The sequence below is a fragment of the Hetaerina americana genome, unplaced genomic scaffold, assembly GCF_022747635.1.
Source record: "Hetaerina americana unplaced genomic scaffold, ioHetAmer1.1.p SCAF_22, whole genome shotgun sequence".
NCBI classification, from domain to species: Eukaryota; Metazoa; Arthropoda; class Insecta; order Odonata; family Calopterygidae; genus Hetaerina; species Hetaerina americana.
Window position 1 is genome coordinate 8,382,133 of NW_027286786.1, and position 23,767 is coordinate 8,405,899.

Consider the following 23,767-nt stretch of genomic DNA (forward strand, 5'->3'; position numbering starts at 1 on the left):
TTAGTCCATCTGTCCAAGTTCATTGACTGTTCCTCCCACACATTTCATTTCTCTCGATCTCACTTGTCAAAAGCCTCTTTTTTTCTTCCGAAGTCCGATTGCCGAAGCTACAATTCGATTTTCAAGGCCTCTGAAAACAGTCTTATATTTATTATTAAAAATTTTAAATGACCAAATTGTTTTTTTATAGTGGTGACAAGTACTGCACTGTTTATTGTCATCTGCAGTTTACACTGAAAGTTTAAATTACAACGGCTTGTAGTAGCTTTCAGAGGGTCGGGCTCCGGGTCTCGTACACTCTTCCGGCCGTTTTGCGCTACGCTGTCAAGGAGTGTTCTGTTGGCGGCATTCCCCCCATCCCACCTCCCACTCCTCAGCTCGCCATACGACCGCTTTTAAGACAACAGTGTCAGGCGTACCAAAATACGGGGTGTCATTGCCTGCAAATAATCTGAGGGCGGTATGGGAACCCATTGAGCAGCATTAGCTGCGGGCGGTTGCGCGAAAGGGCAATTAGCGATCGCCTGGGTTACCTCGGAGATTAAGCATGTGTATCTCTGGTGCCGTTTGAGAAGTGCCGAGGACATTCAGACAGCTTCGGTGTCTCCGTTTGAAGGAGAGACCGGCAGTTGATTCGCCTCTCGAAAGTTTTCCTTCAGCATAGTATGTTTTCCAGCGGCTCGCCCAGTTGGATGTACGAATGAAATGAGGCTAACAGCTGTGATTGCTAAGTATCAATCTAATATCTATTCCCTCATCACGTTCGGTGGCTTCAGACAATATCAATTATGTCGCAAACTTTGCTTTATTCTCTGATTGCGGTGATTCCTGAGAGATATCTGATTTTCTTTAGATTTGTGAATACTGCGTACCAAAAATTCTCACAGATATTCTCGTTACTTGAGTAAATTTAAGTTTATGGACTTGTTCCACGGCTTATGAACTGATGAAAACGCAATGCTTAGAATAGGTGCGTGTGGAGAGGATCTCTGCCCGTGATCGAGTGCCGCACCCCGCTTGCCGCTCACTGCACCCGCCCTATCCCCCGCGCCCATTGTACTCGCCCATGCCCATTAGCCCTCCCCCACGTAGTAATTACGAGTCATCTCAACCCCTTCCCCCCCGCCTTCCGCCGAACGTCCCCCGCCGTCACCGGCAGAGCCTTCGCTCGCAACACCCCTCTTGAGCCACCGCCCACTCTCCTCCCGCGCCCGCCGCATGTTCGCCTCTGGTCCCTGCGTCCTCGGCCGCGCTCCTCCTGGTTCGCCCCCGGGCATTTTATCTTATTTATACAACGGGTCGAATTCATTCTCAATCCAGCTAGGAGCACATTTCCCTGGTCAAACACGTAAATTCGCCATGCAGTCTTCAAGATGATCGCATTTCCGACACCGCCGAAAGTTTTTTTAAATATATGCAGTTTCCGCTTTGTATTTGGTGAGTTCAAATAGTCCATGAATTCAAGTTTGTATAAAATATTTCCTGTTTTATTTCACTAATTCTTCGCCACTATATCATTCATGCTGTTAGTTGTCATCAGTTCATGACTTTTTCCTGTTGTATTTTTGTCAGGAATTTCGAAGTCCAAGAAGAATATTTCATCCCATATCTGTTGTGATTGATCGTTGAACGTTATTAATATCTATAGGTCCACCAATCTTGACGGAATTCATCTTAAAATGATTTCGTTTCACTTTTTCAACTAAATGCAATGAATTATCCACTGTTTTGATAAAAACCATTCGCTGTCTGATTTTAACTTTAGGGATAAGCAACTACCTCCAACTGTCATCACTCTTTACACATGTAGAAATAATTTCCCTAACTGCCCAAAATGATTTAAACGTGTGCTCCAGAGTGATTTCATTTAATTTTCCATCTTTTTCTATTTCACAAACTTTTGGGAATGAATGAAACAATGTTTACTTATTTACTTTGATGAAATCAACCATTGTGTCCTCTTCACTGTCCATGCTCCACAGATATCAATGTTCTCAATCAATGGCTATCATATCATTTTCCTGCACATACTCCTCTCTCACCTGATTTCTAATTGCTGTCCTTGAAAGGGTTTTCAATGTTCCCAGCTGCCCAAAATGGGCTCGTGAGCCCTCAGAGTTACACTCATCAACCCCCCCTCCCCAACGGCAGTTCAATTCACCAAATGCAACTTAGAAGAGGTGTCAATCGAAGCATAAATTTCTATCGAGAATGCACATATTCATTCCAGGGGTTTCCGTCCGCCATTCTGATCCAGTGAATGCAAATCCATTGAATGGTCGAGTCGCCATTCGACATGGTTGCCGCCCGCACGCCAGCGGTTCGAGGACACCTTTCGTCTCCACCCTTGCCGCTCATCGTGGCGACGGCGGGCGAGCGGAAACCCCTTCCTCGCGCCCCCCCGGGGACGCACTCCTCGCGCAATCGCCCGCCCCTTGCCCTCGGCCATCCTTCGCCGCCCTTCCCAGGGCTCCATGCCATTAAAAACTTGACGAATAGGCGACTCTTGTCTTTCGCACATATTATGGTTACCTTTTAAGGACTCCAATTTGTTCGGGCTAAGATTAGATGAAGCTATGGAGTTTTATATTTGATTATTTTCGGTTTTATTGATTAGATAATAAATTTAGACTGGTCATTTTGGGCGGAAAAAATGTAAAAATTAGTTGAATCATAAGGAAAAAAATTGTCCATGAATGTTGGTCATTACTAGTGGCCAGACAAATTGGAGAAATGCGGGCTGCCCTCGCTAATTCCTTTCCAGTTTCCACCACCGAAGGAGGGCACCGCCATTCTTCCTTCCATGCACGCACACATACACTCACGCACGCACGCACTTCCATCTCCCGGTTTGCCCTCAACCTCCTCCAGTCTGCGAGCATTTCCCACGCCAACCCTCCCTCACCCCCTCCCGCTTTCCCTTCCCTTGGCGCGACTGCCCCCTGCTTCGGATCGCACTCGGGGGTGGAATCTCTTCAAGCCTTTTGCATTTGCGAGCTCGGCACTGGCGATTTGTCCGTGCTCTATTTGGCAAATATGGCGGATGACCCTCGGGACCCTGAATATGAGGCACAACTTTCTCAAAAGCATAGAGATCTATGGGCGTGGGAGCAATAGGAACATCGGCAGCTAGTTCACATTCTTTAATTTTTAGTAGTATATATTTTGGGGAACAATTACATTTGAAAATCATTTATACAAAACCACAAATACTAACCAAAAGTAAAAATTATTTATGGAGCTAATAATTAAGAGATCAGTTTTGCATTAATTGCTATCGATAGAAAACTCTCTCAAAGCATCAAAATCCAAGTTCTAAGGGGATTTTCAGGATTTGGATTGCCTAAAATATTTGCAAGCATGTCATGTTAGATAACTCTTGGTCAGTTTTAAGAAATCTAGGCACCAGCCTACAACATAGCCTACGGACTGCCAGCATAATATAGGTTCAGATAAATTAATCAATGACACTTTTCAAAGATAAAGTCATCGGGTAGGTTCTTCCAGCGACCAAGGTCAGTCTGAGAGTTTGGTTTTCTGCTGCGCCCACTTTTAACTGTTGCAGGAGTGGATAAGAATCCGAGCTGTAGTAAGGGCTTGCGTCCGGGAGTTCCCCTTTCGAATGGACCTCCTTCAACTGTTATCCACTTCATTCCATCGCCTACCCAGAGAAACATTCCGCTGAAGTGCAGAAAAAGATTCTTCACAAAAGACAATTAACCTCACGGATAGTATTAAACTCAGAATAAAAAATCAGAAAATAGCTACGTTGAAAAAATTAAACAATTTCATAGTTTTATTGAAAATAAGCAATTATTTCATCACGTAATAAATATTCCTAACGTATTCAGCGACAGCTTTTGTTTTCCTCTTGCAAATATCCCATGAATTCCTCATTCAAATAAGGAAGCGATGATTTGTTGGATTGCTGGCAAAAATATTCGAATGCAATGCCCAGAGTCGAATTTGTAATAAAGATAATATTCCATATCAAGTGGATAAGTAATTGAATTCTGATTTGAAATTGTAGTAAATATAACTTTGGATCTGAAGGTCCTGAGGGAGATATGAAAGAAGCAGCATCATAATTCCTCTACGGATGTGTATTTACGTTGTCGAGAAGCAGGAATCGAATCGGATTGATAAGCGCTCTTGAAGAAGTATGAAGATGACGAAGAGTCAATGAATTTAAGTTCTGAAAAAGAGATTATGAATAGGCTAATTGGTTAGTGGAAGGAAGAAGTGATAATTAAGGCATGAAAAAGTAGGTACATCTTGGGGAAGGCTTGCTAAAAGTGAAATACGCTCTGTCTAATTCAGATTGTTGTATACCGAGAGTGACATGATAGCTGCGAAACCGTTCAAGTTAGAGTGATAGAGTTTTACGTGAACAGAGATCTATTCAGTTCAGCCGTGGTCAATCCGGAGGGAATAAATCACATCGGCTTTTTATGGCACTGAACCATCCACACGCTGCTGACGGGGCAATTTAAAGAATTACCCCCTCTCTCGTATATTTTGATTGATCCAATCAATGTGGAACCATGCGCCCAGGGCGCCAAGTGAGACACGGACGGGCATGGTGAGAATGCTGGGTCGCAACCGGAAAGCGACACTTGGGTGACGGCGGCAGACACCCGAGCAGCGTGGCCCAAGGATTGAGAGGGAAGGAGTTTGTTATCGTGGCGAGTCCGCCTTTCTCGAGAGCGCCTTGCTGTTGTCGAGTTGCCGGGTGTCGGGATGAGCACGTGCGGCGAGCGGATTCCGCGAGTCCACACGAGTGGCCCACCACCACGAGTGGCGCCCCCTCCGCGTCTTGGAGTTGGCGAGGCATTCGGGGCGCTCGAGTGGCAGCCGAGACGCCTCATCTCTCCCCTGCTTCTCTCGTTTGTTTCTTTTCACACAAAAAAGAGGGAATGGGCGGACAAAATGCTATTGACACATCCAGGCCTTGACCTCTTCCACTTTCGTTTCGATCACACCTCCACCTCGTCGTCCGTCGGTGTGCCCTGGAGAGGGGGAGGATTCCTTCGCCAAGGATGACCCATACCCCATTCCTCTTCTCCTCGCCGCGCTCCGGGAGTCGCGCATTTCCTCCGGTCATGCAGTTGCTTCACGGCTCCTTTCGATTCTCACGTTCTTCCCTCTTTCTGCACTCGCAGAAAAGGAACTCTCTTTCGACCAGAAATGTTTTCACGCAAATTTTATATTGCCAACAAATATTTGAACAATTTTTTCTAGGACTCACATCTTCTTTGAAGTCCATCTTTCATTTGCTCCTGATGTAATATCTCGCAATGATCGTTAACAAATATATGATGCGGCACTTCAAAACGTGTCATTCATAATGGTTTCAACTTTCTCTCCACACTGATTATTTTAAACGGCCTATCGGAAAATAAAACTTTAATTAAAGATAATAAAGTCTCTTCCAGAAGGTTAAGACATAAAATCGATATAAGGTGCATGAAAGGGTGTCAAATACATTTGCATAGATTTCAGTTGGACAGCTGAAATGATTGGGACTCGGCCCTCGTCAGACTCGCGAAGCGACCGACGCAATAGGCAAAATATTTGAGTCGCTACGAAATGGACGAGTTACCTTAGTGCACATGTAGTACTCAGTGATTCGCAATTTATTGCCTTCGCAGTGATCATCGTCGTCATTGCGGAAGAGTACCCTATGAAAAGAGACCAAGGAGTATTACTTCGGAAAAAGCATGCGCATGAAAGATGTCACCGAGTACACAATGCTATCGACTATCGAGAATAGAAATGAGTTATCCTTTTCAGTCCCTCGAAGTCAGAGTCTCAGTTGTGCAGTGGCTCAAGATTGCGGGTCACCCAGTACGTTTACTCATAGTTTTTTTTTATTAGGGACATCTGGCTATCCCTCCTGTCATCCCCTCTCAGCCAGGCGTCTCGCGAGCCCCCTCCGCACATTCGCCCCCTTCGCCTCCGCCAATCGCCTTCAACCTCATTTCAATTCGAGAGAGCGCCCCCACACCCCGGGGGTGAGGCGGAGAAGGGGGCTGCCCCACTTAGAACCCCCACCCCACCCCCCCTCCCGGCGCGCCCTCCTTCATTCGGTCTCGTTTGCCGGCGCCACTCCCGGGAGACTGCTGCTTCGGCCGCTCCCCTCCCCCCGGGGGGCTCTCCGCTCGAATTGAAGCGATCCGAGCACCATCCCCCTCCCTGCCCCCTGTTATCCCGCCCCCTTGGAAATTTTCGACCCCGCTACTCCACCCTTAGTTCCCGGGTTGCCCAACCGGCGGAATGCGTCCTCAGAAAACCTCGTCAAATTTCGATATCGAGTAAATTGGGATTCATAATTCATCAGTCGCGAAGGGGTTGGAGGGGGGGAGGGTAATGCGTACCCTCCCTTGCCCAAAATCAAGTTTTCAAGAGATCCCACCCCCCCTACTCTCCCCCCATTCCCATCTTCTTTTTCTCCTGCGAACACGTCGCGCCTCGATCGATAACAGCATACATTGTGAAGACATTCAGCCCATTCCTCCCCCCCATGGGAAATTCTATATTTTATCGTTTGATAGCACGGCTGGTTTAAATCACGTCCATCTGAGACAGTTCTGGCGTCCGCATTCAGGCTTCTAAAACGCGAGCCTATGGTCAGGACCCGCAAATGAAATATTGTCGAACGATTGAGCGTAGAAAGTTGTACTTTTTCTCATTTTGCCGTTTGCAGGTTTCGCCCAATGGTGGAATAATAATGTGATGCATGATTTGATTTCCTTCGATGGCGATCCCCTGCGATGAAAGTGACCCGGTTGAATATTGTAAACCCTTGAAATCTCTGGCTGTGGCCCTGCCATGGGGGCCAGACCTCCTCGAGCGCACGCCACGTTCAATGCGCGCATTCAGGAGACGGCGATGGAGAGAGGGGAGCGGGAAAGCGTAGAGGTGCCCGAGGGATGGAACCGTCTCCTCCACTTGACTGACACGACGCCTCGATCGCCATGGTGACTCGCCGGAGACTGGAGAACGCCAGTCGTGTGCGGGATGGAAAATTTCAAATCATTATTGAGGAATTTATCTAGATATCTGTTTCTTTTCCTGTAATTGTATTATTGCAGTGAGTTAAGCGAGCAAACTTGTGCCTATTCCATCGGCACTCTTTATTTCTTTTTGTTTTCTTTATATGAACTTATCCATGACGACATTTGCGTACTCTAATGTCGACTGAGTTGCTTTGGCTCATATTAGAAAATGCCGGTCTGGACAACAAAATGGATTCGTGAGCGTGAGCACGTGTTTGCTGGTAATGGATGTTATTATTTCACACATCAGGTTTCGGCAATTTGCTTTGATATTTTGGAGGCTAAATTTTAATGATTCATTTTGAAAGTATGAAGTAAAATGCTTGATAATTAAAGTCTACACATAGTAAAGTTTATAGAAATATCTTAGGTGGAAAGTAACTTTGGCATGATGATAAAATATGGCTCGGGATATTTATCCATGCGGAGAACGTGGCATCCGTATGTGTAGAACAATAAAAAAGGTAAAACACGTTAGCGCAATTCATAAAAGAGTGATTGATTCAAGTGCGAAAGGACATAAGTGTGGCTCTGGTATTTGCTTTATTTTTGATATCAATCAATATGCAGTCTACTGTTTTGGGGAGAGAATTCAAAATCCAAAAAAATTGGAACACGCTGTATTTCGCAGATATTGTGCGGAGGGGTGGTCTAAAAAAATAATCAGGTGTCTAATGGACGTGAAAACAAAAAAACTATGGCATTTAGTTTTGTATCAGTTGAAATTTGTAATAAGGTGATTAACTAGCGATATAATGGAATGCAGTTTGGGGGGTTTAGGCTTCCCAAGTGGTAAAATACGTGTATCAGAGTAAAGTGAAATCATCGGATTCATTACCAATGAAAAGACCGCAAAAATAAATGGCGATCATTCAACGTGTTCAACTAGATTTTAGGCTGTGACGTAGATAGTGGGAAATAAACATTTTCTAATAATTCTAGTCGCAATTTTAGAAATATTTGGTAATATGTACAAATTATAAAAGGTTCATCACAGAAGTATTTCATAAAATCAAACCTATAGAGGAACACCAAAGTAATGACCGTAATGACCAAACTATTGTAAATAGTAATAAATAAATTTATCGTCGCTCACTCATGTGCTAACGAGTTTGGAATCACATGTAGTGTAACGTTAGATGTCTTAGTAATATATTTTCCTTTTATATGTGTTTGATAGTGCGCTGTTTTTATAGCTCTGCCTATGTATGGTGGTGGTACGGAATACCTATATGTAATACTACTTGGTGATAGCTGGAGATCATCGGATGGAAGTTACAAAAGCAAGCAATTCGCCGGTGGTATCCCACCTTATAGTGATATAACAGTTGAAAAGTGACTTCGCTTAACAGAATGAACAAGGAGGGAATATAGTTACGCAGGAAATCTCAATGAGCAATATAATGTTAGAAATAAATTTTAATAAGTGGCCTTTTCTTCTTTATAAGCTTCTGAATGCACCAGATCCACCTTTTAAAGAATACCATTAAGTATTAATCATAAGGTTGTGAGTAAATGATGAAATGGATTACCGCTTGAATTAAACACGCCATGCGTAGGGAAGCGATGCGGTTAGAGTGAGATTTGTTTTCAACATGAAACGTTATGGAGAATATTCCATAATAGCCGGAAGCTAAAGGCACGAAGCGGTTTACTTATTCCAAATTTTATATTACACTCAAGATTCATCGAAACATAGTTCTCTCATGACCTTACCAAAGACCGCCACACTTTCGAAATGATTTCCAACCTGCTTTAGCATGAGCAGATTCACTGCTGCCCCTCGTCCATGAGTCATGGGAACGGAGACACCCGAGGAATGGCCGGACGCCTGGTGAGCGAAATGGCGGGCCCTCGCGGGGGCTCGCAGCGAGAGGAGAGGCGGGCGAGGGGTGGCGGCGACGGGTGGGCCAAGGCCCAAGGGTGCGCGCCCGTTTGCTTCCGAGGACACTGAGTGTGCTTGGGTGCGACCGGAGACGGGGAGGCGCATCCTGGAGGCAGGGCTATTGTGCTATTACATTATGTGCAATTTCCGTGATTTATTTTTATTTGAAAATGAAAAAAGCACAAAAAATATTATAATTAACAAATCAGAGTTTCTCCTAGATGAGCCGTTATGAGACTTGAAATTTTTATTAGTGCTTTACCAAAGTAAAAGCAAAGGTACGCTCAGAAAGATGACACTTGAGCAACTCACATAAACATAAGTACACACAAAGGTAATTAGCGCGTTTTAATTGAGACAATCTGTTAGACAGAACATGCTATTAATTTTCACTCACAGTTAAATCGAAGCACCGTACCCAATTATTTACTAATGACGAGACATTGCGAAAGACGAAACAGACGAGCTCCCAATCGCAATCTCCCGTGTGACAAGGGAGCATAGTTAAGTACACACATTTCGACAGACACTGACACTTCAATACACATCAAGGGTATATGAAATATTATATACACACACATATATATATCTACGTTATATATACACATATTATGAAAAAAACCTCGTGAAAAGAGACGTTTCAGTAAGTGATGCTATATTGGGAGAAGTGTGTGCCTGGTTCTTCATCGACCACAAAAAACTTGACTTGATAGCGAAAAAATTAACAAAAAACATTTAAAAGGTTTTAAAAAACGATAAGACATTTTAAGTCGTGTCAGACTAAAAGAGAGAGGTTTAAAAAGATAAAAGTTTAAAAAATAAAAAAGACGTTTTGTTGATGCGGTTACATGCGGTGTGTAGAGAAGAAGAAGTAAAGGAAGAGGAGGGCGGGCGCGAAGAGAAGAGAGCCCGGGGCGGAGGCAAGAGGAGAGTGCGCCACTTGTCGGGGGAGACAGCCGGAGGAATCGACGGCGAGGCTGGGAACGGATTGGAAAAAAATACATGCAAAAATATTGAGTAATAAAAGTAATCATTTTTTTGGGTGGCAACGGTTTGTGTGAATGCTTGTCGCCCTAAAGAAAAAATGCAGGAGTGTAAGGTTTGCACTAGTACCGATGTGTGTTTGTTGATAGTTGACAATAAAGAGCATTTCAGGAAAATACCTATATTGTCATGGTAATGGGCATTTTGCGACCATGTGTGTTGTGTGTTCTAAATCCACGAGAGTGATATAAAAAGCACAATCCGGAGAGAGGAAATTGCTTGGTGAGAGATGCCCGAGGGATTATTTTTTTGATCCGACCCTGAGAGTGTGGCATAGTGGGTGAAGCGCCTTCTCTCCCTACCTCCCTCACTCCCTCTCCCTCTCAATCGGACGACGAAAAGGACCCAGCGTTGCCTTCTCAGGACACTTTACCTATCGCTTATTCCTTTATTCCACTTGGTGCATAATCTTCCCGCAAATAGCGATTGCAAATAACAAGTATTTGTAAATAATATTGTTTAAAGGGGGGAGTACAGCTGGTTACATTTTTACATATGCTCACAGATTTCCAACGTGCAGGATAAATGCTGTCTCATGAAGATTTCTTTGGTACTAACACTCGATTATGAATACGATTATTTTATCTCAAATTGGTTCAAAAAATCACTATAGCACTCTAGAAAAACATATATATGCATGCATATATATATATATATATATATATATATATATATATATATATATATATATATCAAAGGTGGTTTTTACGAGTTTTCAATCAATATTTATGAATTTATGGAATACAATGGGGATACTATATAGGCCAGTTTCAAGTTCTTTATTAATAGGTTTTTCCTAATTTATGTAAACTGAATCATAGCTACTTTTCATTGTTTAATTACTTCAAATAATGCATAGATTTAACAAAATTACTCACCTTTGTTTGAATTTAACATAAACCCCTACGCATCGAAGGCATTATATTTATATCTTAATTCTTTGGTAAGAAATTACTTTACTCACTGACTTTATGTATTTTAATATTTTGTATGATACTCTATAAATCATACTCTATATTTTCCTTTTGTATTTGTTTGAACTCAATTCTAGCAGATGAAAATATGCCAGCAATGCAATAACTTTGTTGTGATATTAATTAGCATTTCATACCTTTGTTGAAAAAGTTTTATTTTGCAGACATTATTGCTTTAGAATTTAAATATTCAGCAAGCTAAATACATTGGAAAACTCATCGTATTAGCAATCCTTCGAGGAGCCTATTCGAATACAATGTCTAGACTAACTGCAAGATAAAAGAATTCTATCATTTGTCAGTCACTTTCCACTACACATCACAAATTCAACATTTGAAACGGCTATTATTCTTTCATTTTTAGACACTTAGCTCTTAGAGTGTTCATAAATAAAATTTTTATTCCTCCAAATATTAACATTCAAAACTCAAACAAAAGAGAGGCAGCCAACCACAAGACGAGGCCATTGGGTAGTGAATACAATTCTATCCATATGTGAACAATTTCAATAAATATTTTTAGTGCGATTCACGATTTAACTTTCTTGAATTCAAATATAAAACAATTACCTCGTTTGACTTTCAAAGTCATTGCAAAAAAATATGCTGACGAAAGGACATCCGGAGGCACAGCACCAATAAAAAGGTAAGTGGTATAGATCTAAGTTTTAATTATGAAAGTAAATTGATTTTCTAATTACCTGTACGTGCCAATGCTACGCGTCTTATAGACAGCGGATCTATTTGTATTCTAGATTTTGTTGAAGGTCGCGTTATTTCACTCCGTAATTTGTAGTCAACACCATACTTTTTACTAATCTCATTGTTTAAAAAATCGAAAAAAAACTCAATTGGAACAGGCGTCTCATTTCAAATACATTTTAGGGATTCTAGTGAGTCCTGGTGGTCGGCTTCGGCGTGTTAGCTGTGTTTGTATTTTTTCTGGTCATACATTGATTCAAGGTGTCTGACCATTCTGAACGATGCTCGGCTCGCGCACAGTTCATGAAGGCAAGACGAGTGAACCTATGGGCGAGCACCGAGCAGAATGGCGAAACCTTGCCCCGAGAGGAATTTACGATACATATGTGTATATATATATACACATATATACACTAATATATACATATATTATATATATATATATATATATATATATATATATATATATATAATATTAGGCTGACACAATATAACACAAATAGAATAGAATAGCAACATTTAAAAGGACATTCACACGGTAAATTGTTCGAGCTTTTGGCCCTCTCAGAGGCCTCCTTCAAGAGAGACCCTTCAAGAGAAATGTTGCTATTCTATTCTATTTGTGTTATATTGTGTCAGCCCATTATTGTACCGCTCGTGTGAGTTTTTCCGTACAATCGTGGTATATATATCCTTCCCCGGAATACAACCTTAACATGGTGGAAGGGCTTCTGCGTTCCGATGACCCCCAGAGCTGTGCTGGCGGGAGTAATCATAATTGCTCCTGGTAGGGTCACCCATGACAGAAAGGTCGAAGGTTAGGAGCCAGACGCAAGGTAGTCCACGCAGCGTCTGTTCTTCAGTGAGGCGGCTGCAATGGCGTCTGACCCCAGTGGGGCGGCTAGTAAGTGATGGTGTCACGTTAAAAACGCTATTGAGGAAGGCAACGGGAAACCAACTCAATTATCATTTCCAAGATAAATATGATGGTCACTAAAGAGATTTTGAGTCCTGGCAACTACGGGCTCAGCAAAATCAACCGTGTGTCGTGCCTGACAGCGGGGGAGGCAAGGCTTCCACGGTCGACGTCCCACGAAACCCTTGCAAGGGAAAACCGGCAGCAGCAGGTCAGAAGACGCAGGAGAAGAAGACCAAATTAGTTAGAATAGGAACGTAGAGTGCTAGGACAATGATGAGGACAGGGAAATTGGAGAATGTTAAGCGAGAGATGAAAAGAGGAAAAATAGATATTTTAGGCCTATACGAGGTGAGATGGAAAGATAGCGGGGATTACTGGGGTGATAAGTATAGAATAATATACATCGGCGGGGACGAGAGGCAACGAGGGGTTGCCATAGTATTTAATGAAGAGGTTGGAATAAGCGTAGTCAACATAGAACAGGTAACGGATAGAATATTACTAGTAGAGATAAAAGCGGAACCAACGAAGTTAGTTATTATTCAGGTATACATGCCACCGAGCAACCATAAGGAAGAAGAGGTCGATAGGATATCGACCTCTTCTTCCTTATGGTTGCTCAGGATCAGAGGACATGCTCGCAAGTGTTACCGCGGGAAATCATTTGATAGTGATGGGGGATTGGAATGCGACGGTAGGCGAAGGAAGAGATGGAGATGAGGTCGGGGACTACGGTTTACGCACGAGGAATGACCACGCGGAGAAAGCAGTTGAGTTCTGCAGGAGACAAGGGTTAGTCATCACCAACACTTCGTTTAGACACCACAAAAGACGCAGGTATACATGGAAAATGCCAGGTGACTTATAAATGTATTAGCTAGATTATATTCTGATTAGACACAGGTTTAGACACCACAAACAATCACACGTCACAAAATCCACTTCCTGTCTCAACGCATGCCCGGAGGCGACTGAACTTAAGTGCACCTGCGTGGTGGGGGACCCCTCTACCGATCCGACCGGTCGGACCCCGATCCACCGCTCCGCTGAGGCTACAGCGCACCAGCTACGATACTTATTGTACGGACCCTGTATGATCAGCTAGAGGGCATTATTGCGTGTGTTCCAGCAGGGAAATATTTGATGGTGATGGGGGATTGGAATGCGACGAAAGGCAAAGGGTGAGATGATGATGAGGTGGGGGACTACAGTTTAGGTACGAGGAATGACCGCGTGGAGAAATCAATTGAGTTCTGCAAGAGACAGGGATTAGTAATCACCAAAACTTGGTTTAGAAACCACAAAAGACGCAGGCACACATGGGAAATGCTAGGTGACTCAGAAAGGTATCAGCTAGATTATATTCTGATTAGACACAGGTTTAGGAACAGTGTGATAAATTCGCACAGCTTCACGGGAGCGGATGCGGACTCTGACCACAATTTAGTTGTTATGATATGTGGCGTCCGTTTCAAAAAGATAAGTCAGGGGCGGCGGGTTAGAAAATGGAATTTAGAAACATTAAATTGTTTGAAAAGGAAGGAGTACCAACAGGCGGTAGAGGCAATCATGGAGGATAGTAAAGAGCCAAGTACTATCGAAGAAAAATGAGAAAGTACCAGGGAAGGGCTGTCTAAAGCCGCAAAAGGCATAATAGAACCGTTAACACTAAAAGGACCAAGATACCATGGATCACGGATGAGATGATTACAAAGATGGATGAGAGGAGAAAATTGAAGAATGTACACACGGAATTAGGCCAAAAAAGTGCAAAGTATTAAGCACTAATTTGAGGAGGGCAAAAAATAAATCAAAAGACGCATGGTGGAAGACGCAGTGCGAGAATATGGAAATTTTGCAGAGGAATGGTGAAATTGGTGCGCTGTACAGCAAAGTTAAAGCACTATCGGAAAGTAAGAAAGAAAGATCTATGCTAACAGTTGGAGATAAGGCGGGTAAGGTAATAGTTGACACAGGAAAGATCCAAGAGAGATGGAAGGAATATAGAGAAGAACTGTATACTAATAAACTTAGACCATCAAAGTTAGACATAGAAAAGGAACATTACAAAGAGGAAGATAGCTTAGATCCAGGCATACTCGACGATGAGATAGAAAGGGTATTAAGGGAGATGTAACTAAAATAGGCCATGGGGGTGGATGACATTCCCGCGGAACTATTGAAATGTTTAGGAAAATGTGGGAGGAAGAGGCTAAATGGGCTGATTTGTAGGATCTATGAGGAAGGAATCTGGTGGGAATACTTTGTGACATCTGTTTTAGTTCCTTTTGTGAAAAAGGAAAATGCTACATCATGTGAGGACTACAGGACAATAAGTTTGATATCCCGAGCAGCTTAAGTTGTTCTCAGGATCATAAACAAAAGGATAGAGAGTAGGGCAAATGATTACTCAGGGAAGGACCAGTTTGGGTTTAGGAAGGGGAGAGGTTGGCGTTACTCCATTGCAGTAATGAGATTAATAATCGATAGAAATATAGAGTACAACCAGGAGTTATTCGCATGTTTCGTAGATTTCGAAAAAGCGTTCGATGGAGTGAATTGGGGAAAACTAATGAGTACATTGCAGAAAACAGGAATAGATTGGAAGGGCAGGAGGCTGATACGCAACCTTTACTTGTCTCAGACTGCTTAAGTGCGAGTGGGGAACGAGGAGTCCGAATGGGCACTGTTAGGAAGAGGTGTAAGGCAGGGTTGGCCATTATCAGCGTTGCTGTTCAACCAGTATACAGAGGAAATGATTAAAGAGTCATGGGAAGAACTGGAGGTAGGAATGAAAGTTGGCGGGGAATTCCTAAAATCAGTTAGGTTCGCTGATGACCAAGTTCTGGTTGTCAGTTAGCCATGGGGTTGCAAGCTTTACTTAGTGAATTGTAAATTCAGTGCGACAGGTATGGGATGAGAATAAATATTAATAAAACAAAGGTTATGCGATTTTCTAGAAAAAAAAGGCTAAGCTTAACATTAAAATAGGAGGGCAAAAACTAGAGCGGGTAGAACAGTTAACGTATCTTGGAAGTGTTTTGGCCCAACACGGTCAATGTGAAATGGACGTAAGGAGAAGAATTGCGCTAGGCAAAGGGGCTTTCACAAGGAAGAGGGAGTTGATGACAGGGACGTTAAGTAAGGATATTAAGAAAATAATCATAAAAACTCGGAAGCGTGGTCATTGAAGCAGGGGGATAGACGTAGATTGGAGGCTTTGGAAATGTGGGTTTGGAGAAGAATGGAGAAGGTGAAATGGACAGAGAAGAAAACATATGAGGAGGTACTTGGCATGGTGTGCGAAGAGAGGGGTTTGTTGGGAGAGATCCTATGGAGGCAGGAAAAGTGGATGAAGGGGGTATTGATCGGCAGTGGGATGTTGAAGACTGTAATTCAGGGGAGAATGTTTGGCAAACGAGGAAAGGGAATGAACAGGATATGGTTGTTGGGCGGGATGAAGGGAGGAAGAAAGTACTCAGAGATGAAGAGGGTACTGATAGAGAGTAGGATGCTGGATTTTATGTTATGTTAGTAGTCACAAAATATTTTATTTAGTAGCGGTGTCCATCCAAAAATGTACCTTAACCGGTAGATTACCTAATAAAAATATATGCATTCTCGGTACGCCTGTCAACTATTACGATAGTAGAGGCGTGGTTGTCAAGATACCAGAATAATGGGCCCCCGAAAATTATGACCTCATGTTCCTAAGGTGATGCTGATTGAAACTCCCAGGTTGTTTGATTCCTTGCTCCAAATGACTTCTCTAAGTGGTCGCTTGATGACGCTGAGAAATGAATTTCACGCATCAGCCGCCGTGACGTCCGCGGCCACCGGATGGTCAGAGTTCTGGCCATTATTGAGCAAAGAAATCACCCAGTGGGGATAATTGTGCTGCATAGAAGCATGTTTAAATTTAATTTGGCAAATATCAGTTCATTGAATGTCACTGAAAAAATAATTGCGGCTAAAATTCTTTTTCCATAAAGTAAAAGGATTCCTAAAATTAATTACGGGAACTTATCGCCCAATTTGCTCTCCCCGTAGTCTACCTTGTGGGTGTGGTGGATTTCGGTGCATTCTGATGGTCCCCTAAAGCTGTACTGGCATAAGGGAAGTGTCTTGGTAATCACCTTTACCGGATGGGGCGATTAGGAATGGGTATCAGCGAAATTGGACAGGTAGTCCCCGCAGCGTCTGATATCTTCGATGACGCGGATGCCAAGATGACCGACCAAGGTGGCGCGGTCTTTGACTTCTGTGTCAAAATAAAAACATTCTGGAAGAAGGCATTGGGAAAGCACCTCAATTATTTATTTGGAGAAATGATGATGGCCCAAATCAATGAGCCCTGGCAACTAAAGACTAGATCTACTGGGCAATGTGTCATGCCCGAAAGTCGGAGTATGAAGGCTTTCGCGGTCACCTTCTCGCGAAATCCTTGCAAAGTGAAATCGGCAGCAGCAGCACAGAATAAATTAGAACTAGTTTGAATAGGAACTTGGAATGTTAGGACGATGCTATGGAAATGAAATTAGTAATTATGAAGTGAGAGGAGGTAGGAGGAAAAATAGATATTTTAGGGGTTGTCCGATGTGAGCAGGAAGGACAATTGGGATCACTGCGGCGATAGATACAAAATAATGTACGTATATCAAAGGGGAAGAGATCCACCAAGAGGTGACCATTAATTGAACAAAAAGGTAGGAAGAGACGTAGTAGGCATAGAGAAAGTCACTAGTATAACGTGAAATAAATGCTGGACCAACGAAGTTGGTCATTGTTCAGGTCTACATTCCAAAGAAATCACACGGAGAAAGAAGTCGATAGGATATACGATCAGTCAGAGGATAAAATCGCGGGTATTCCTGAAGGTAAATACTTGGTAACTATGGAGGATAGGAACGCCACGGTAGGCGAAGGAAAATATGGTAGTGAAATGATGGAGTACGGTTTAGAAATAAGGAAATACCGCGGGGGCAATCAATAGATTCATGCAGGAGAAAGTGGTTATTAATTAAGTACACTTGATTTAAACACTGCCAAAAGAAGGCGTCATACATACCTGGAGGATGAATGGAGAATCAGGAAGATATCAGCTAGATTTTATCATAGTAAGGCACAGAAATAGAAACAGCGTGATCATTTCATACAGTTTCCTATGAGCGGATGCGGATTACGACCATAATTTATTAATAATGTTGTATGCATGTAGCGTCCGATTTTAAAAAGAGCAAAAAATAAGTGAGATAAAATTTACAAAAAAACATTCCATTCACGAATTGGAATATGGAACCATCAAATGGAACGACGAGGAAGAATTATCTGCAAGGTTAACAGTTAGAGATTAGTCGGGTAGGATAATAGTTGACACAAAAAAGATCCGAAAGAGATGGAGGGAATACATAGAATAACTCGATGGTATAGAACTTAGGCCATCAAGGTTAGATATAGAAAGAGAATAAGGTGTAGCTGAATATAGCTTAGGTCCGGAAATACTCAACGATGAGATAGAGAAAGCATCAATAGATACGATACCATTTAGGCCGTGGGGGTAGAAAACATTCCTGTGGATTTACGAAAAGGTTTAAGAAAATTAGGAAGGAAGAGTCTATGTGGAATAATTCGTAGCGTCTATGAGGCAGGAATCTGGCCGGAAGACCTTGTGAGATCAGTGTTTGTTCCTATTCCGAAAAAGGTAAAGGCTACATCTTGTGAGGACTACAGAACATTAGGTTTGATATTCCACGCAGTTAAAGTCGTTTTCAGGATCATCAACAAAAGAATGAAGACCAAGGGAGATACTTAGGAGATGATCAGTTTGGGTTTAGGAAGGGGAGAGGTACGCGTGATGCCATTGCGGTAATGAGATCGAGAGGAATATAGATTACAACCAGGATGTATTTGCCTATTTCGTATATTTCGAAAAAGCGTTTGTTTGTGTGAATTGGGAAGAATTAATGAATATATTGCAGAAAATAGGAATCGGTTGGAGGGACTGGATGCTAATCCGCAACCTTCACATATCTCAGACTGCTCAGGTGCGAGTTGGGAACGGGGAGTCGGGATGGGCACAGTTAGGAAGAGGTGTAAGGTAGGGTTGCCCATTATCACCGCTGCTGTTCAACCTGTATGCAGAGGAAATGATTAAAGAGGCATGGGAAGAACTGGCCGTAGGAATGAAAGTGGGCGGGGAGTTCGTAAAATCAGTTAGGTTCGCTGATGACCAAGCTCTCATTTGTCTATCAGCCAAGTGGTTGCAAGAATTACAGAGTGAATTGTAAATCCCGCGCGATAGATATGGGAGCAAAGTCAATCAATATAAATAAAAAGAAGGTATGTAATTTTCTAGAATGACAAAGTCTAAGATTAACAATAAAATAGGAGGCCAAGAACTAGAGCAGGTTGAAGTGTATCTGGGAAGGTATTTGGCCCAACATGGTCAAAGTAGTAGGTATGCATGGAGAAGAATTGCACTAGGCAAAGAGGCTTTCACAAGGAGGAGGGAGTTGATGGCAGGGACGTTGGGCAAGGATATTAAGAAAAGACTCGTAAAAACTTTGATAAGGAACATAGCTTTGTACGGCGCGGCAACGTGGTCATTGAAGCAGGAGGATAGACGTAGACTGTAGGCTTTTGAAATGTGGGTGTGGAGAAGAATGGAGAGGGTGAAATGGACAGAGAAGATATACATATGAGGAAGTACTTGGTATGGTGGGCGAAGAGAGGGGTTTGTCGGGAGAAATCTTATGTAGGCAGGAAAAGTGGATGAAGGGGGTATTGACCAGCAGCGAGATATTGAAGACTGTAATCGAGGGGAAAATGTTAGGGAAACGAGGAAAGGGAAGGAAAAGGATAGGAATTTTGGACGGGATGAAGGGAGGAAGAAACTACTCAGAGCTGAAGAAGGACTTGTTGTAGAGTAGGATGGAGGGTTGTGTTTTGTTAGGAGTCCCAAAGTATTTATTTGGTATTTGTGTCCATATAAAATCTACCTTACCGATAGATTGCATAATATTAATAATTGCATATATAATAAATATGAAAAGCCACTAACGAATCATTAAGAATAGGAATATGCCAATACACCGTCTCTAATGAAATCTAAGAAACACTTCCATAAAATTTCATTTCCTGCATTGTTCGAAGGTTATCCCAGAAGTACCCACCCAACAAAGAAAACAAAACTTTTGGGAATAAATGTATTTATTTTTCAACACAATCTCCTTTCAGCTCTATTCCCTTTTCCCAGCGATGTCCAATAAGTTCGATACCCTTTTTATTACAAGTACTTTCTTGCTCCTCAAAATAGACATAAACTGCCAACATCACTTCTTCACGGTTGAATAATCTTTGACCATCGAACCATTGTTTCAAGTTTGCGAACAGAAAATAATCCAAGGTGGCTAAATCTCGCGAATAGGGTGCATGAGGTAGCAATTCAAACTTCAATTCATGAACTTTGGCCATTGTAATAACGGATTTGTGAGCCGGTGCATTGTCTTGATGAAACAGCACTTCCTTCTCAGCCAAATGCGGCGGCCGCTTCTGCTTGATTTCTTCGCCCAAACGTTGCATTAAGTTTGCATAACACTCGCTGTTGCTATGTTTTCCTTTTTCAAGGTAGTCAATGAAAATTATTCTACGCGTATCCCAAAATACCGACGCCATGACACTGTCTGTAGGTAACACGGTTGTCGCCTTCTTTGGAGTAGGTTCTCCCTTTTGAATCCATTGTTTTCATTGTTCTTTTATATCAGATGTGAAGTCATGGACCCATGTTTCATCTGTGGTTATGAAACGGTGCAAAAATTCTGCTTTGGTGCTCTGAAACTTTGCTAAACATTCAATTGAATCATCTTCACCACACTGGTTTTTTTCGAGTGTGAGCAAACGCGGCACCCATCCACCACACAGCTTCCTCAAGTCCAAATTTTCAGTTAATATGCGATGTACCTCACTTTTGAAATGCCCACCATGTCTGCTAGCTTGGATACTTTCAGTGGACGACCATTTAATATCACTTTGTGGATTCTCTGCACCGTTTCTGGAGTCGTCACCTCATTTGGTCAACCAATGTGATGCTCGTCTTGACAGCTCGTACGGCCTCGTTTAAAATCTGCCACCCAATATTTTCCCGTTTTAAACGAAGGAGCAGGCTCACCCAGAGTAGAATTCAGTTCAGCTTTCATATTGGTTTTCCAGGGGCATTTTAAATAAAAGTATTGTATCATATAATGATGACTAATTTTCTCCATTTTCACAAATTCACTGAAAACGTTCACTATTGATGGCTGCCTAACAAATACGAAACAACTTAGGGTCTTCAAACCTTGAAACGTATGCTTTATAAATGGCGTACTTTCTTAGTGGAATTTTTCAAACAACTACCGCCATCTCTAGGTCAGGCCAAGTACTTCCGGGGCCAACTTCGTATGTTTTTGTAGTAATTGTAGGATTTCTTAATATAGTCGGAAATATTATGGAAGTTTCCTTTCTCGAAAAGATGTATATTTCTTTTCGGCTTAGAGTTTTACTTACCGACGCATTTAAATCTCAACAATGGCTTTTTGGTCATTTGCCCCTTTGGTTACATCCCAGGTCGTGGTCGTTTCGGGGTAGTTTATCAAGCATATATATAAAGAATATTGTTTCTGCTGCTCGGTGTTCTTATTATTTGATGCATTGAGTTGCGGGGGTAGCGTAATGTGTTGACTCGCATGAATCACGGCTTCTCCCTGAACTGCCAATATAATCCCATCATGAGAAAAACTAATTTGCACTTTCCCACGGATTTATTTGTAACGTACTACGCGTTTCAGTTCATCGAACCATCTTCAGGTACAGTAACCTCTAACATTAGAACCTAAAAATCCTGAGCTCGTTCGACTTCGACTCTGGACCGGTTGCCAATCCTGATATTTTAGATATTTTATTCCTTTGCGAGCCACCGCTATGATGTAGGGCAGGGGGTGAATTCACACGAGACAAATTTTTACATGAATATTTTTACCCCTTCCGCGGTCGGAGAATGTTATTATGATACCTTATCGTTTGTGGACAAAATGGAATCTGAAATCTGTTCTACAGTTAATCTCTCTCTAATTTTATTAACATGATCTCTCCTACCGTGGCACAATGGGGGTAATAATACATATTCAACATCATTGCTTAAGAGACTTCCTTCCAATTTATGCAAGAGATTCAATCTGTAATTTAACCTTCGCTCTATTGAGCGATTCCCAGCCTAGCTACTCTAATATTTTGAATATGTTATAAGTTTACCATAGCAACGTTTTACTGATCTTGCTACGCTGAACGCGATCCATTTCGGTAATTAATCCAAATTCGTGAGGATTCCATAAGCTGATGGTATATTCTAAACGAGGCCTACCAAGCGAAACATAACATTTCTCTTTGATCCTTTCATCACTTTTACCCAGTACTCTTCTAATATATCTTAATTTTCGTTAGCTTGTCCACATATTCCCCGTATGTGTTTCACCCAGGAAAGATTACGAGGTGAAGTATTTAATCTATCCTACATTTCTATTTCAATGTTTCCGATGCAATAGGCGTTCGGGAGGGAGTCGCTCTTTTTCCAAAAACTACAATTAATAACTAAAACATAACCGAGAAGAAAATTAATTTTTATTTGTTATTCTTAAGAATTCTCCACATCTGAACTCTCCAACCAGAGTTATGCATTTCACCATAGCGTTTCTTGTTTTATCGAAGACCGTCATTGTAAAACTCAGCAGATATCGTCGAAAAACATTGTTCCACTTTTTTAATATCATTTATGCTGTCTAATCGTCCACCCCAAAATTTTTTTTGAGTTCTTAAAAAATCGCTTGGGGCGAGATCAAGAGAATAGAGTGAAGTGTTAAAATTTCCATGCCGCATCTCTTTCATTGTCATTCGCGCTGTGGTCGTGATTGCAAGTTGCGTCGTGTTTGCTTCTGAAAAGAAGTGAGTAGCCGGGGAAGCCAGCGTGCCCCCTTTGCCATGTGCAGTTCTTCGTTATTAATTTTCACACACTCCCGTGTCTGAGGTCAGTCTAATTAATGATCATTTAAATGGTTGCTTTTTGATCTAATAGGATAAAGTCCTCCACTTTCTTCACTGTCAGTCAGTTCATGGCTGTTGATGTGGACGGACACATGTCAGCGAGTTCTGGCTTAAGTCTACCCCTCTCACTTGCACCATCTGCCCCTTACCAACGATCCAGCCGCGTAGCTGCTGTGGCCAACTCATAGCCATGTTTTAGCAGTAGTAATAAGTGTTTTATATTTTATTTCATTGGCATTTTATTCTTTCACCGAGTTTAGTGATAGTGGAAGCGTCGGAAATGGCATTGTTAGAAGTCATATTTAATAAATCGCTGGTAGATCACAAAGTTCCAAGTGATTGAAAAACGGCAAATGTAATATCAATATATAAAAACGCAGACAAGGAGGAACCAAGAAATCACAGAACTATTTCCCTAACATCCATATCATGCAAGGTAATGGAACATATAGTTGCTAGTTTGATATTGATACACATCGATAGTCAAGAATTATTTATGAAAATCAGCACGGTTTCCTGAAGGGTTAATCCCGCGAGGTACAACTTGCGCTTTTTGTTCATGGTATTTTTATTTTGGGAGAGAGAAATGTTCCAGTGGGTATGGGTTTTCTATATTTTAAAAATGCTTTCGAGCAAAGTACGCCACATTGAACTAGTCACAAAGTTAGAAGCCTATGGCATAGGTTAAAATATCCAGGGCTGGATTTAAAACTTTTTGAATGGTCGAGTAGAGAGAGTACTCATGGGTGGCTTTCGCTCTATTGCAGTAAAATTCAGTGCGGGTGTTCCCCAGGGAAATATTATCGGACCTATTTTGTTCCTTAGTTACGTTGACGACATTACCTCGGTAGTTAATCGTGGGATATGTTTATTTGCCAACGATGCAGTGATTTACAGAGGTGCTCATAATCCTGAGGGTTATGCAGATTTAACAGATTGCCTGATGACTGTCCGAAGCTAGCGCGGCACTTGGCAATCAGAATTAAACTTTAAAATGTTCGCAGTAAAATACGATTTTTGGCCGACATTGCAGTAGTTTACAGAGATACCCATAATCCGGAGGGTAAAGCAGAATCGCCATGTGACCTAAATGCTACGCAACCCTGTCGCG